We start from the raw sequence: 13,311 nt of genomic DNA, 5'->3' as shown, positions 1-13,311 counted from the left end.
AGCAACTGAACAAAAGAACAGAGCCAAAGCTGGTCATCCTCAGTCTCTCGATTGGTTTGGAATGCGCACATGACGCAATCTTGATCAACGGGAAGTCTCCGGGGGTCTTCTGGGAACAGTGGTCTCCCTTGTAGAAGAGGACACGTGAGGGGAGGTGCCTTTCCCTCTCTTGGTGTTCTCACGTCTGTGTTTGATATCTGGAGCTGTAGCACCAGTCCTGAAGCCATGAGGAGAGCCATCAACAAAGTGCCGAGAAGAGCAGAGCGGGAAGATGGAAAGAAATCAAGTTTTTATCCACCTCGACAGAGGAGCCTGGTAGGGTACAGTCCATGGGGTCGCTAAGAGTCGGACATGACTGAGCGGCTTCACTTTCACTTTCATGCCTTCAAATTAAACGACCATTATTAGCTGAAATTATGAACCCCTCTCCCCTTTTTTTGCCACCTTCATTTATGTTCTAGTCCTGTGGCTAAACACATTCTGACTCAGAAAGTGCTTCATATGTATCATTTTATTTGATCTTCTCAGTAACCCTCTGAGGTTTCTGAGAGGTTACTATCACTATTATAGCCATTTTGTAAGTGAAGAAACAGGTTCAGGGTAAGGGACTTTCCCAAGGTCACAGAGATAGTAAGGTATACAGCTGGCATTTGAGTCAAGGCTGATGTGATTCAAGAGTGCAGCTGGGTGAAAGCCACCATCTTCATTTAAAAGTCTTTCCCTTAACACGTTTTTAGTAGGAAACCATAGCCCTGTTCTTATTTTTCCCTGGAAAACTGTTATTATGGTTGGTGGGAAATTTAGAGTGGGCTGCATTTCTTTGTACACAGTTAATGGCTTTGATTATATGTTTCTGGCTTCTTCATTCTGAGAAAGGCTTCCATTGGTTGTACAATATAATCAAATCATTTCTTATGTAAACAGCCGTCTGGCACAGAGTCAGCGACAGTTCCATCAGCGGGAAGGTGAAAATGAAACTGTGTTCCCAGCTCCGGAAAGCAATCTGCTATTCAGCAGGAAAAGATCAAGGGTTAATGACACGGAGTTGGGCAAAGGCTGACGCTGGGGTTCTGAGCATTATCAGGAGGCGGGAACAAAGAAGGGTTGTTAAATGGGTTTGTTACAAAAGTTATTTCCTAATGTAATTCATGAAATGCTTGTCAGAACATTAAGCACATCCTTCGAAAGCACAAGAGAATGTAAAAAAAAAGAAGAACAAAAACAGAAAGAAAAGAGGCTTCTGAAAGTCAATTATGAAACTCTTAGGAAAGGTGAATATCCTTAATATACAAAGAGTTCCTGCAAAACAATAGGAAAAGGTAAACACCTTATTATAAAATTGACTATTCACAAGTGAAGAAATATAAGAGGCAGGCCTACATATGAAGCAGGATCTAGCCTGCTGGTAATCAAGGAAATGCAGATAAAAGCTATAATGATATATCATTTTCCACCTATCAGACTGACATTAAATGCCAGTACACTCCATGATGTTCAGTGGGCAAAGATTTTAAAGCACCACAGAAATCTAATCTTGGAGCACTTATCCTAAGGATATAATAAGCCAAGCATTCTCCATGGACGAGGGTGTTCACTGTAGCATTGTTTATCTTAGTGAAAAATTAAGGAAAAACCTAGAAATGCCAAACTATGATGATTCATTAAGTCAACAATGGTAAACATAATAAAGCACTATATTAAAATAAAGTTTTGTTAAAATAGTAATTAAAAATGGCAATGTAGAGATGTAGCAATGTGTTATAGAGAAAAATTATTTTTATATTTGAATTTTTTCATTTTTATACATTTTTTAATTGAAGGATAATTGCTTTACAGGATTTTGTTGTTTTCTGCCAAATATCAACATGAAGAGAAAAAATTTTCCTAACTCGTACTCAACCATAGGTGCACAGGCTCGAATATTAAAGACAGCATCCTAAAAGGTGCTTACCGAAGATGGCAGCAGAGTTTATTTCTAGGCGGCAAAAATTTCAGGAGCAATTTTTTACTTTCATGTAAGTCAGTTTCTCGACCTTGGCACTACTGACATTTGCTGTTGTCGCTCAGTCTCTCGGTTGTGTCTGAATCTTTGTGACCCCATGGACTGTAGCTCCGCCAGTCTCCTCTGTCCATGGGGTTTCCCAGGCAAGAATACTGGAGTGGGCTGCCAGTTCTTCTCCAGGGGATCTTCCGGGACCCAGGGATTGAACTCACGTCTCCTGCACCGGCATGCGTATTCTTTACCAATGAGCCATCAGGGATGGGGCCAGACATGTTTTTGTTTTGGGGGGGCTGTCCTGGGCATTGCAGGATGGTTAGCAGCATCCCTGGCCTCTACCCACCAGATGCCAGTAGCACCCCGACCCCCCTCCCCAGTCGTAGCAACCAGAAGTACATCCAGACATTGCCACATGTCTCCTGGGGGGCAAAACCACAGTCGTTTGAGAAGCACTGTTTTAAATACTTTTCTGCATTATTTAAATATTTTAACAACAAGCATGTATTGTTATCATAATCAGAAAAAACAAACACATTAAAAAAATATTCAGTAAAGTCTTTTGTGGCTTTGTGAATTGGCTGTGGTTTCAGTCAATGGAATTCGATCGGAGAGCAGAAAAATGCGTTATCTTCCTGCCTTGGAAACGAGGTTCTGGTGAACCATCTAGACATTTGGCAAAGTTTTCCCCGGATTCATCTTTGCTAAAGAACTTTTTTCCTCCAGATTTTAATATAATTAAACCGCAGGGTGGATGTTTTGACTCTCTTGCCATCTCACTCTTCCGTTGGTAGCTACTCCAATTTCGGTGGGTGCCACACTTCTCTCTGAGCTTTCCTGGTGGCTCAGATGGTAAAGAACCTGCCTGCAATGCAGGAGACCTGGGTTCTCTCCCTGGATCAGGAAGAGCTTCTGGAGAAGGGCATGGCAACCCACTCCAGTATTCTTGCCTAGAGAATCCCATGGACAGAGGAGCCTGGAGGGCTACAGTCCATGGGGTCACAAAGAGCTGGACACGACTGAGCAACTAATACACTCACTTCTCTCATGCAGCCCCCTTTGGAAAGGAGCTGACTGTCCTCCTGGCTCCAAACGCAAGCTAACTTTCTAAATCTCACCCTGGGGTCATGGCTGCTGGTTCAAGGACGGACACTTAACCAGTTCAGTCCATTGAGTCCCTAGAGGTAACTCAGTGCTGTGGATTTCTGTAAAAGATGCATTCCAAGTACTCCTAGAAGCCACTCAAAGAGACCTCTTACATCTGAATGGATTGAGGCCTGGGATTGCTGTACCCATTTTAACACCACAAAGAAAATGAGAGGAAAATAGAAACACACAGAAGCTGCAGAACCAGGTGAAACATAGAGGAAAAGATTGGAGCCCTGATCAAACCAAGCCTGAAGCTCACCCTTCTTTGAGGCTTTTTGTTTACGGGAGCCAATGAATCCGTTTGTAGTCAGTCTCCTAAGTGTATTATCTACAGTCCCAAACTAACTGATACATGCCCTTTGATGACAGCGATCTCTCCCAAACTCGGCATCCGTATCATGTCAGCAAATACATATCAGCCACATGCTGGATGCCTTTTCATACTGGATGCCATGTCCAATGCCCGATTCTGGAAAAGCAAGATGACACAATCCCGTCCCTGACCAACATGCAGCCTGGTTGGGTGGGGAAAGGGATGAAGAAAGGACAACAAAGAGGCGACGTGATCTGTGCGGTGACGGCAGGGACACAGGCCCCAGTCTAGGTGTGGGGTGGAGAGAGGAAATCCTGGCTGAGCCAGCCCTGGAGGCAGAGTGGGGAGAGGGAACGGAGGTCTGGACAGGGGGTGCAGCGTGCTTGCCAGCCCGGACGTTTGAGAGACTGTGGCGGGCTCAGGGCAGGGAACCACCTGGAGAAAGGGAGGACCTGTTGGAGGAGGGGAGGCATGACTCCAGGGCACGTCAGAGCACCCCACACAAAGGGGGCCTGGCAAGGGCCTGGGTCCCCAGAAAGAGCACCACAGCTCTGGGGCCTGGACCCTGGCCTCCCCCATTCCTTGATGCAGTCCAGCTGCTGGCAGAGAAGGTAGGAGGTGGGGAGGCGGCACTTGTCAAAGCCCAGCTTTTCCATTCCAAGGCTGGAAAAACTCAGGTATCAGTGAAGATGACACTTTATGACAAATATTCTTTCCACGGCATTCACTCCACACGAGCCCGACTCTGTTGGAGGGCAACAGTCAACCTGGGCTGTGGTCTAATGGGAGACAGATAATCACCTACCGATTCTCAAATACGTAAACTGTTGTCAGCCGTGCTCTGGAATCCTCTGTTGAGGTGTTTGACATCTCAGAGAAGTCACAGAAGGCTTCCCGAAGGAGGTAGCACTTGAGCTGAGGACTGAAGACTAATAATGAATTAGTTCCTTTGGCAAAGTCAGGAAGGAGAGAGAGGGTTTGGGAAGGAGGAAATAGCTTGTGCAAAGACCCTGTGGCAGGAAGTTACATGTGAGGATGAAGGGCTGATATGAAGGAGTCTTTTCTTAAAAGTCTGAGGACTGTGTTTTTCATGGCAGCAGGCATGTATGGTGAGCATGTTGTAAGGTAGGTCTCACTGTGACCATTTTACAGATGAGGAAACAGGCATAGAGAAGCAAAGTCATCCGCCCAAGGACACAGCCAGTAAGCATTGGAGGAGAGAATCGAACTCGAGTTCTTAACCCTCCCCTGGCATGAGTGTCACCCAGGAGAGGGCACTTGTCCTTGAGAACTCAGCAATTCTCAAAGTGTGCTCCAAGGATCTCTGGGGGTCCCCAAGACCCTTTCACAAAGTTCACGAGATTATTTGCCTTTTTTTCACTCTCATTCTCACAGGAGTATAAAGGGTGGGAAATTCCACCATAGGTATTTAGATTCCATGCTGCAACTAAACTTTAAGAAATGACCCCTGGCAAGTTTTCGTGTACCACTAAGGAATATTCACAATATTACAATAGTCTCTGCTTTGCAAAGATGTGCCTTTGTAAAGCTGAGGTTTTGTTTTTCAGATATTTCAACCAAAGCAAAAAATCACAACAGATGGAATGCAGAAGCAGATACGTGATCCAGATGTCTTCTATTAGGCTAGTCGTTTGAGAGAGGAGCTAAGCCGTAAACAGTGCCACTTTGCTCGCTGCGTCTCTCTGTTTTGAAATGTATAGTTACTATAACAGCATGTTAATTATATGAACATGTACTGGAATTATTGTTATTATCAAGTGAACAAGATAAACATTTTATAAACTTCTTTGTTTTCATTCCTAATATGAATATCAGTTGATAACAATCCACATAAACAAAAGCTCCTTGGGCTTTTCAATAATTTTAAAAACTGATTTTAAAATCCTGAGACCGAATGTCTGGGAAAGCTGCCTTAACTGATAATGCTTCTTCTCCTGCACCCCCGCAGCCCCCCACCCTGACCCCCGGTTTTCTCCCCGTCTCCCCTGTCCCCCTCCCTCCTGGAGGGCAGCCCTGGGCCAGTCAGTGCTCAGTGACTCTAGGAAGGGAGCTGGGCACCAAATCTTGGGGTCACAAGAGGCTTCCTGGCTTCAGAGTTTCAGAACCAAGAGGAACAGGAAGAACTCATGCTTGTGACAAAGCATCTCACAAAGGGCAAGCCTCCCCCATCCAGAACCGGGGGCGGAGTTCTGGCGGGGTGGACCGCCTGGGGTTGAGCCTGAAGAAGCCAGACGCCAGGTAGGAATGGCTTCTCCGGGATGCTCGGGGAAGGCCTCCATCCAGCCAGGGAACAGGGAACGGCCAGAAAACAGCCAAAGGACCCCAGGACACGGGCACCACGTGGCCCAGCTGGTGGGAGTGAGCCCATCACAGACTCAGAGCCCTGCTCTCACTCTGGTCCCCGACACCTCCACCTCACTAAAGCTTGGAAAAGCTGGGAACCCAGGATGGGGAAGTGGTGGGAAACGGGTGCAGGAATCAACAGTCAGATGGTTTCCACTGGCCTGCTGGAACAATCACACAAGATGGAGATTAAATTCAGCTGTAAAAAAAAAAAAAATCCACACGGCTCCAGCTGGTGAACTGGGGCCCGAAGCCACTGTGTGTAGAGCCCTGCTTATCTGGGGCGTGACTTCCTAGCCCAGCCTCTTTCTCTGGGCATCAGAGAGGCACAGTCACTTGCTCCAGGCTGCACAGCAGGAAGGGGCAGCTGGGATCCGCGCTCAGGCCGGGCTCCAGCCCCCCGCCTTTGACCACCGAGCCATGCTGCTAGGGGAGGCTGTTTGTCTCCGAGGCAGGCCAACCTCTGCTGGAGTGCAGGGCTCAGAGGCTGGGCCTGGGGTTACAGCCCCTGGGACTGGAGGTTTGGACACCCAGGGCCCTCGGTGGTAGAGGTGGGGGGCAGAGGGCTGGCCGTCAGTGTAGGCGTGAGAAGCTGGGCTCAGCCCCCAGGACTGGAGGTTTGGACCCCCAGGGCCCTTGGAGGGAGGGGGCAGAGGGCTGGCCATCCGGATCCTCAGGGCCCTCGGGGCAGGGGGTACAGGGCTGGTCGTCAGCGTAGGCGTGAGGAGCTGCGCTGGGTTCTCTTGCGCAGGCCCTGCCCCAGGTGCCCCTCTGCCTGTGGAGTACCAGGGAGGGGCCGGTGAGGCTGGCAAGACAGGTTCTGCAAGGTTCTCTGCCTGAGCCAGTGGCTTCCCGAACCTTCACGCTCTTCCTGGAGAGGAGGGTATGCAGATGCTCCAGAAATAGACCCGGAGAGGCTGAGAACACAGTCAGAAGTCACACAGTGGGTTGTGGGAGAGCCACGGCCACGCCTGAGACAGCCTGGAGGGAAGCAGGGCCCGGGGTTGGGGTGGGGGGACTGGGTCCCGGCCCCAGCCTCTTCCCCGATGAGGGCTCTGGGTGTGCAGACGGGCCCCTGACCCCCTCTCTGGGGGTGCAGACGGGCCCTTGACCCCCCTCTCTGGGGGTGCAGATGCGTCCCTGAGCCCCCCTCTCTGGGGGTGCAGACAGTCCCCTGACCCCCCTCTCTGGGGGTGCGGATGCATCCCTGACCTCGTCTACCCACTCACTGTCCTTGATACTCCTTGTCTCACCAGTACATCCAAACCACCAAAACTCTCATTTGATGCCCCAAATTTCTCTGAAATCAGACCATGCCTCCTCACCTCCATGATCACCCCCCGGGCCAGGCCACCATCCTCGTCCACCTAAACCGCGGCAGTCTCTCCCCTCCGCTTCCATCGCTCCCGCTGACCGTCCAGAGGGTTCTGACAGGACCCGAGTCACAGCGGGTCCTTCCTCCGCCGACGGCCTTCCGTGGCTCTCAGCTCCTTCAGGGAAAGTAGAAACGCCTGACCGTGGCCACAGGCTCCGGTCTCATCCCCACTGTCCACCACCACCGGCCCCTCCAACCTGGGACTCCAACCAGGTGTGACCGTTTGCCATTTCTTAATGCCCACGTTTTGCCCAGAATCATGTCAGATTCTTTTCGGTATCTCTGCCACCTGCCCCTTCTGCCGACTTGGGGTGAGTCTGTTGAGTGACTAACTGTTAGGATGGACGGGGACAGAGAGGCAGAGCAGGGGTGAGGCTGTGTCATGTGTGGATGGAGCCCCAGCAACTCCGCGAGCAGGCGGGCACGGCGCCTGTCCTGGTGGGGATGATGACCCGGGGCGGTGGGCAGTGGGGCGGGCAAGCGACCTGACGGTCACAAGACGGTAACATCAGGTCACTGGTGGCGGGTTGTGGGAGCGCCTAGAAGACTCCTGACCCCACTGGGAGTGGAAAGGTTAATCGTGGGTGGCCTGAAGAGGGACTGCCGTACAGGGAGGAGTGGGAGGATGAGAGCAGAGGGCTGGGAGGGAGCTCTCAAAAGGAAAAGCAGCATGAACGCACGCCGGACCCCCCGGCTCCCTCCCAGGGTGACTTTGCTCTCCCCAGGGGATTTGGTGGCCCTAGCTGGGGAGTGGTGTCGGGGCGGAGGCCAGGGTGCTGCTGAACACCACAGCGCATACTCCCATGGCCTACAGAAAGTTCCCACCCGAGGCTGAGCCACCCCGGCCTGGAGGCTGGCCCTTGGGGGACCTAGAAGTTGGGTCTGCCTGGAGCGATGGTGCAAGGAAAGCTCAGTAAGATGGGGCAGGGAAAGAGATTCAGCAGCGGCGGGCTTGTGCAGGGATGTGCATTCAGGGATTGTGGGGACCGGAGGCCCACCAGAGACAGGATTTAGGCTGGGGGCTGGGCGGCTTGCTCAGATTCAGGTTCGGTAAGACACCTCCAGCCGCAGTGTGGACTGGACTCCAGGGGTCCCAGGGTGGAAGGGGGCAAGGACAGGCTGAACTGCCTGAGAGTCTAAGCAGATGCCTCTGGCTACGCCTGGAGAAGGGGTCCCAGGGCAGACCAGGGCAGCCAGGTGGGAGGCTGCTGCAGCGTCCAGGTGAGCAGTGGTGGGGGCTGGGCCGGGTGGGGAACAGGGAGATGGACTAAGTTACTTAGGAGGTGAGGGCCCAGGGTAGATGGGGAATGAGAGGCAGAGAGACAGAGTTGCTCAGAAGCTTCGAGGGGCCTGGACGTGAGTCCCCACGGGTGTTTCTTTTTGTATCATGGCTCCCAAGGTCTGAGAAGAGGGTGTCGCTGGCAAAAGTCCCAAGTTCCCCAGCCATTTCTCGGAAGCATGAGTTTCTTCTGTCTGACGGGCCTGGGCTCCAGTCCCTCCTCTGCCACCATGCAGCTGGTGGCCTGGGGTGGGTCCTTTCGTTGCTCAGAGCCTCAGGCCTCATCAGTCAAGTGGGCATAACAGAGGCTTCCTCAGAAGGCTGCTGTGAATTTTAAAATAAGATAATATGTGGAAAGTCCCTGGCACATAGTAATAGTGTTCAATAATTGCCTGCTAACATTATTATCGCTATAGTACTATTATTATTATTATTATTACTATTAGAGCACAGAAAATGATCCACGTTAGCTCCCCTTCCTAGCAGGAAGGGCTGGTTTTGGCTTCAGATCACCTGGGGATATCAGAGCCAACGCAGACCCACAGACAGAACCCAAGGCCAAGTTCCCAGGAGGATACACCACGGGGGCAGTCCAGTCACAACTGACGGTCTGCAAAAAAGTTGTGGTTTGGAGGGCCCTGGCATGGAAAGTGGAGGGCTTTGCAGCTGCAGGACCTGAGCACCGACCCGGCTCCCTCATTAAGATGCTGTGGGACCTGGCGCGAGCTCCCAAGCCTCTCAGAGCCTCAGTGTCCCCTTCCATAGAGTGAGACTTCCTAGCTTCCTGCACAGGTGGCTGGGAGGTGAAATTGCTCCCTCTCTGTTCTATTCTTCAGGCAAAAGAGATGACAGCCTTCTGGGGATGGCATCTCGGCCCCTCTGAGAGCTGAGGGCTTGTCGGTGCCGGGCACTTGCCACCGTTGCCTCATGGACCCTCACACCGACCCTCGGTTGTCCTCCCCGCCGCAGTAGAGGGTGCAGAAGCTTGGCCACACAGCGCCGAGGCCATGATGACCTTGCCACCCTCCCAGCCTAGGTGCCCTTCAGTCTTTAGAGACAGTCACTGGGCCCCACGTTCCAAGCCAGGAAGGGGGGCTGGATGGTGGCAGATCCACGGACGCCTGTTGCACGATCAGCTGGGGGTGCAAAACGTGGTTGGCATTAAACAGAGGACCTGGGACAGCAGCAGCCACTGCACAGCTGGCTTGGCAGGGGGTTGGGGGGGCTGCCCCTCGAGCAGCCTGGAAGGGTCTGGCTGGGGTGCAAAGGTCCCGGCCCCTGTGTGCCTCCTCCACCCCACCCAGCCCCACCTCCGCCAGCTGCCTGCCTAGGGTCTTACCCTTCCCCTCTTCCTGCCTTGGTTTCCCAGCCAGCAGCAAGAGCAGGGCTTGGCCAGCTCTGTCCTGTCAGGGCCCACTCCAGGGCCTTTGCACCGTGGCTCTCCCTGCCTGGAAGGTGGGAGAACCTTCCCACATCTGGATCTTCCCGGGAAGGCCCCTTCTCCTCCTTCAGGACAGTCCCCTCTCAGCCACCCTGGCACTGTCCCGTCATCGTGTTCTGTTTCTCCAAAGCACCTGTTCACCTGTGTTGAGTCACCTGTTGTCCATCACCACGATGGAATGTCAGCTCCCAGGAGTCAGGGAGTTTGCGTCTCTGGACACACAGTGTCCAGCTCAGTGCCTGGCCTACAGCAGGTTCTCGATAAGTGAAATAAAGAAAAGCCCCTGCGTCACTTGGTCCCTTTTTATCACACCCTCTTTGCTCCACAGGAAGCCATTATACAGATGAGGAAAACAGACAGATGAAAAGGGACGCACCCTGCCAGGGACAGTCTCCACCAAGAAAGCCCCTGCTACACAACAGCTGCTGAGCCTTAGCACATCATCCCCAGTTTCTGGGGCTCTGAAGGCAGGCTGCCTGGGTTCAAAGCTCTGCCCTACCGCTCGCTGGCTGGGCGGCCTCCAATGAGTGACTGTGCCTCACCTGTAAAGGTCTGATGGTTGTACTTAACTTCCAGAGTTGCTACTGAGAGGGTCGGATGACAAAGTGGAAGTGAAAGTCGCTCAGCCGTGTCTGACTCTTTGTGACCCCATGGAGTATACAGTCCATGGAATTCTTGAGGCCAGAATACTGGAGTGAGTAGCATTTCCCTTCTCCAGGGGATCCTCCCAACCCAGGGATCGAACCCAGGTCTCCCGCATTGGAGGCAGATTCTTTACCACAAGGGAAGCCCAAGAATACTGGAGTGGATAGCGTACCACATCTCCAGCAGATTTTCCCAACCCAGGAATCGAACCAGGGTCTTCTGCATTGCAGGCGGATTCTTTACCCATGGAGCTATCAAGGTGAGATGAGTTAATACATAAAAAGTAATGTTGAGGTACCAATACCTGTCAGATATAATGTTCCATAAGATATTTGTTGAATTAATGTGGTAATTATCCCATTTCACAGATGGGAAAATTGAGGCATAGGGAGGTGAAGCTAGGTGAGGAGTGGAACTGGGTATTGAGTCCACGTCTATTCAACTCTAAAGGCCACCCTTGGGCAAAGGAGGTAATCGAGGGAGAATCTGGGTCTCAAGACTCCCAGGTGATGGAAAACCAGTGACTGGAGGGACTTCTCCAGTGGTCCAGTGGTTAAGACTCTGCTTCCACCGCAGGAGGAGCATGTTCGATCTCTGGTCAGGGAACTAAGGTCCCACATCCCACAGGGTACAGCTAGAAATTAAAAAAAAATAAGAAAACCAAATGACTAGAATCAAGGGTCCCACCTCAGGGTGGGGGCAGGCACTGGAGATGACCCCGTCACAGCCCTGAGAAGCCCCTGGCCACCATTCTCTGTCTATGTGGTTCGAGTGGAGTTGACCTCATCTCCAGCATTAAGGATGGTCACCTAATCTTTGTCACAGAGCCTGGCCGTGGCCACAGCGTTTGGTTCATTGATGGCCACACAACCCCACCTAAATGAGAACTGGTCCTGGGACTTTAATAGGAAAAGTCGAGAAAGAACACTCACTTTTTCTGAGTTACTGGCCTGATAAGGTAACAACAGTAGCTGTAATAGTAGTAGTAATAAAATAATAGCCAATATTATAGAGCAGTAGGTGTATTCAGTGCTGTTTAGGGCTTCACAAACATTAATTAATTCATCTTCCAGAGAGACATGGAAAACTGATGACATCATTCAAGCACCTGGATCCAGCTATGTCTGAAGCAAGATCACCCCTGAAGTTTTTTTTTAACATGACCCAATAAACTCTCTTTTGCTTAAACCAGTCTGAGCCGGGTTTCTGTCCCTGACTAATCCACCTGCCTTCCGGACACTATCTAAGCTTCCATCTCCCCATCGGTACTGCAGCTGCGGCGCGCCCATTAACTGTTTTACGCCTGTCGCTGACTCTCAGGCTTCCACTGCAGTTCTTGGTCCCTCTGCCCACACAGAGGCCCCGGGGCTGCCCAAGCGGGAGACTGGCTGTGCGGGCGAGCCACACATCCTTGTTCCAGGAAGGAGCTCTGTGGGGTTTACTTGGCTCCAAAGCAGGCCTCGTTATGAGTGTGATGCCTGTTAATACACAGTCCCGGCTCCCGCGCCAGGCCAGCTGCTGTGCATGCATGGTGATCTCATCTGGCCGTCCCGACACCCTGCGAGGCAGGCACTGTCATCCCCGTTTTAAAGACGAGGCAAACGAGGGTCTGAGAAGCAAGGCCTGAGTCACACAGCTCCCAGCTCCTCAGCTGGGCCCCTTCCAGGACACGGGGCTCACCGCCCTCAAGGTTGACTTGGTTTAGAATACCTGTGTTGAGTCTATATGTATGGAAAATGCATGTATGCGGGGTTATATAGGTGTGGAATCCACATGTGCGTAGAATGTGGGTAATATATGTGTAGACACTCTGTGTATAGTACATATCTAGAACCATATGCATGTGGAATACATGTGTGGATATGTATAGACTACATGTATGTAGAATACATGTATGTGTGTATATAATGTACGAAAGGGTCTATATGCACACGGAATACATGTGTTTATATGTATAAACTCTAAGTATGTGTGTGTAATATACATATAAAGTGTATGTGTACGTAGGATATATTGACACACACACACACACATAATAAATGGAAAAGGTCTATGTGTGTGTAACACAGGGCTTCCCTGGTAGCTCAGCTGGTAAAGAATCCACCTGTAATGAAGGAGACCTGGGTTCGATCCCTGGGTTGGGAAAATCTGCTGGAGAAGGGATAGGCTACTCACTCCAGTATTCTTGTGCTTTCATGGTGGTTCAACTGGTAAAGAACCTGCCTGCAATGCGGGAGACCTGGGTTTGATCCCTGGGTTGGGAAGATTCCCCTGGAGAAAGGAAAGGCTGCCCACTCCAGTATTCTATATATACATTCTCTATATATCCATTAATATATATGTAATAAATGGAAAGGGTCTACAAGTGTGTGGAATATATATGTGTATATATGTGGAAATTTTATATGAATGTTAAAATATGTGCATATGTGTGTACACGTATAAAATCTATGTGTATGTAGAATATATGAATATGTGTGTGAAATGCAGGTGTGAAATCTCTGTGTATGTAGAATGCGTGTGTGCGTGCAGGATCTATCTGTATGGAGAGTGTGTGAGAGTGTGTGTGTGCTTGGAACCTCCTGGGTTTGCCTGTCCTGCGTCGCTGGGGAGCGGGCAGGCTGTGCGGTGAGAGGGGACAGTGAGCAGTCTCCCCAGCTCCACCTCTACGATCCTGGGCCGCGGTCAGCTCCCCTCTGCTCTGCTGCCGTCACCTCCCTCCTGGCCTCCCTGCTTCCTTCCCCGTCCC

The sequence above is a fragment of the Bos javanicus genome, chromosome 13 (genome assembly GCF_032452875.1).
Source record: "Bos javanicus breed banteng chromosome 13, ARS-OSU_banteng_1.0, whole genome shotgun sequence".
NCBI lineage: Eukaryota > Metazoa > Chordata > Mammalia > Artiodactyla > Bovidae > Bos > Bos javanicus.
Note: the sequence above shows the minus strand (reverse complement) of the source record.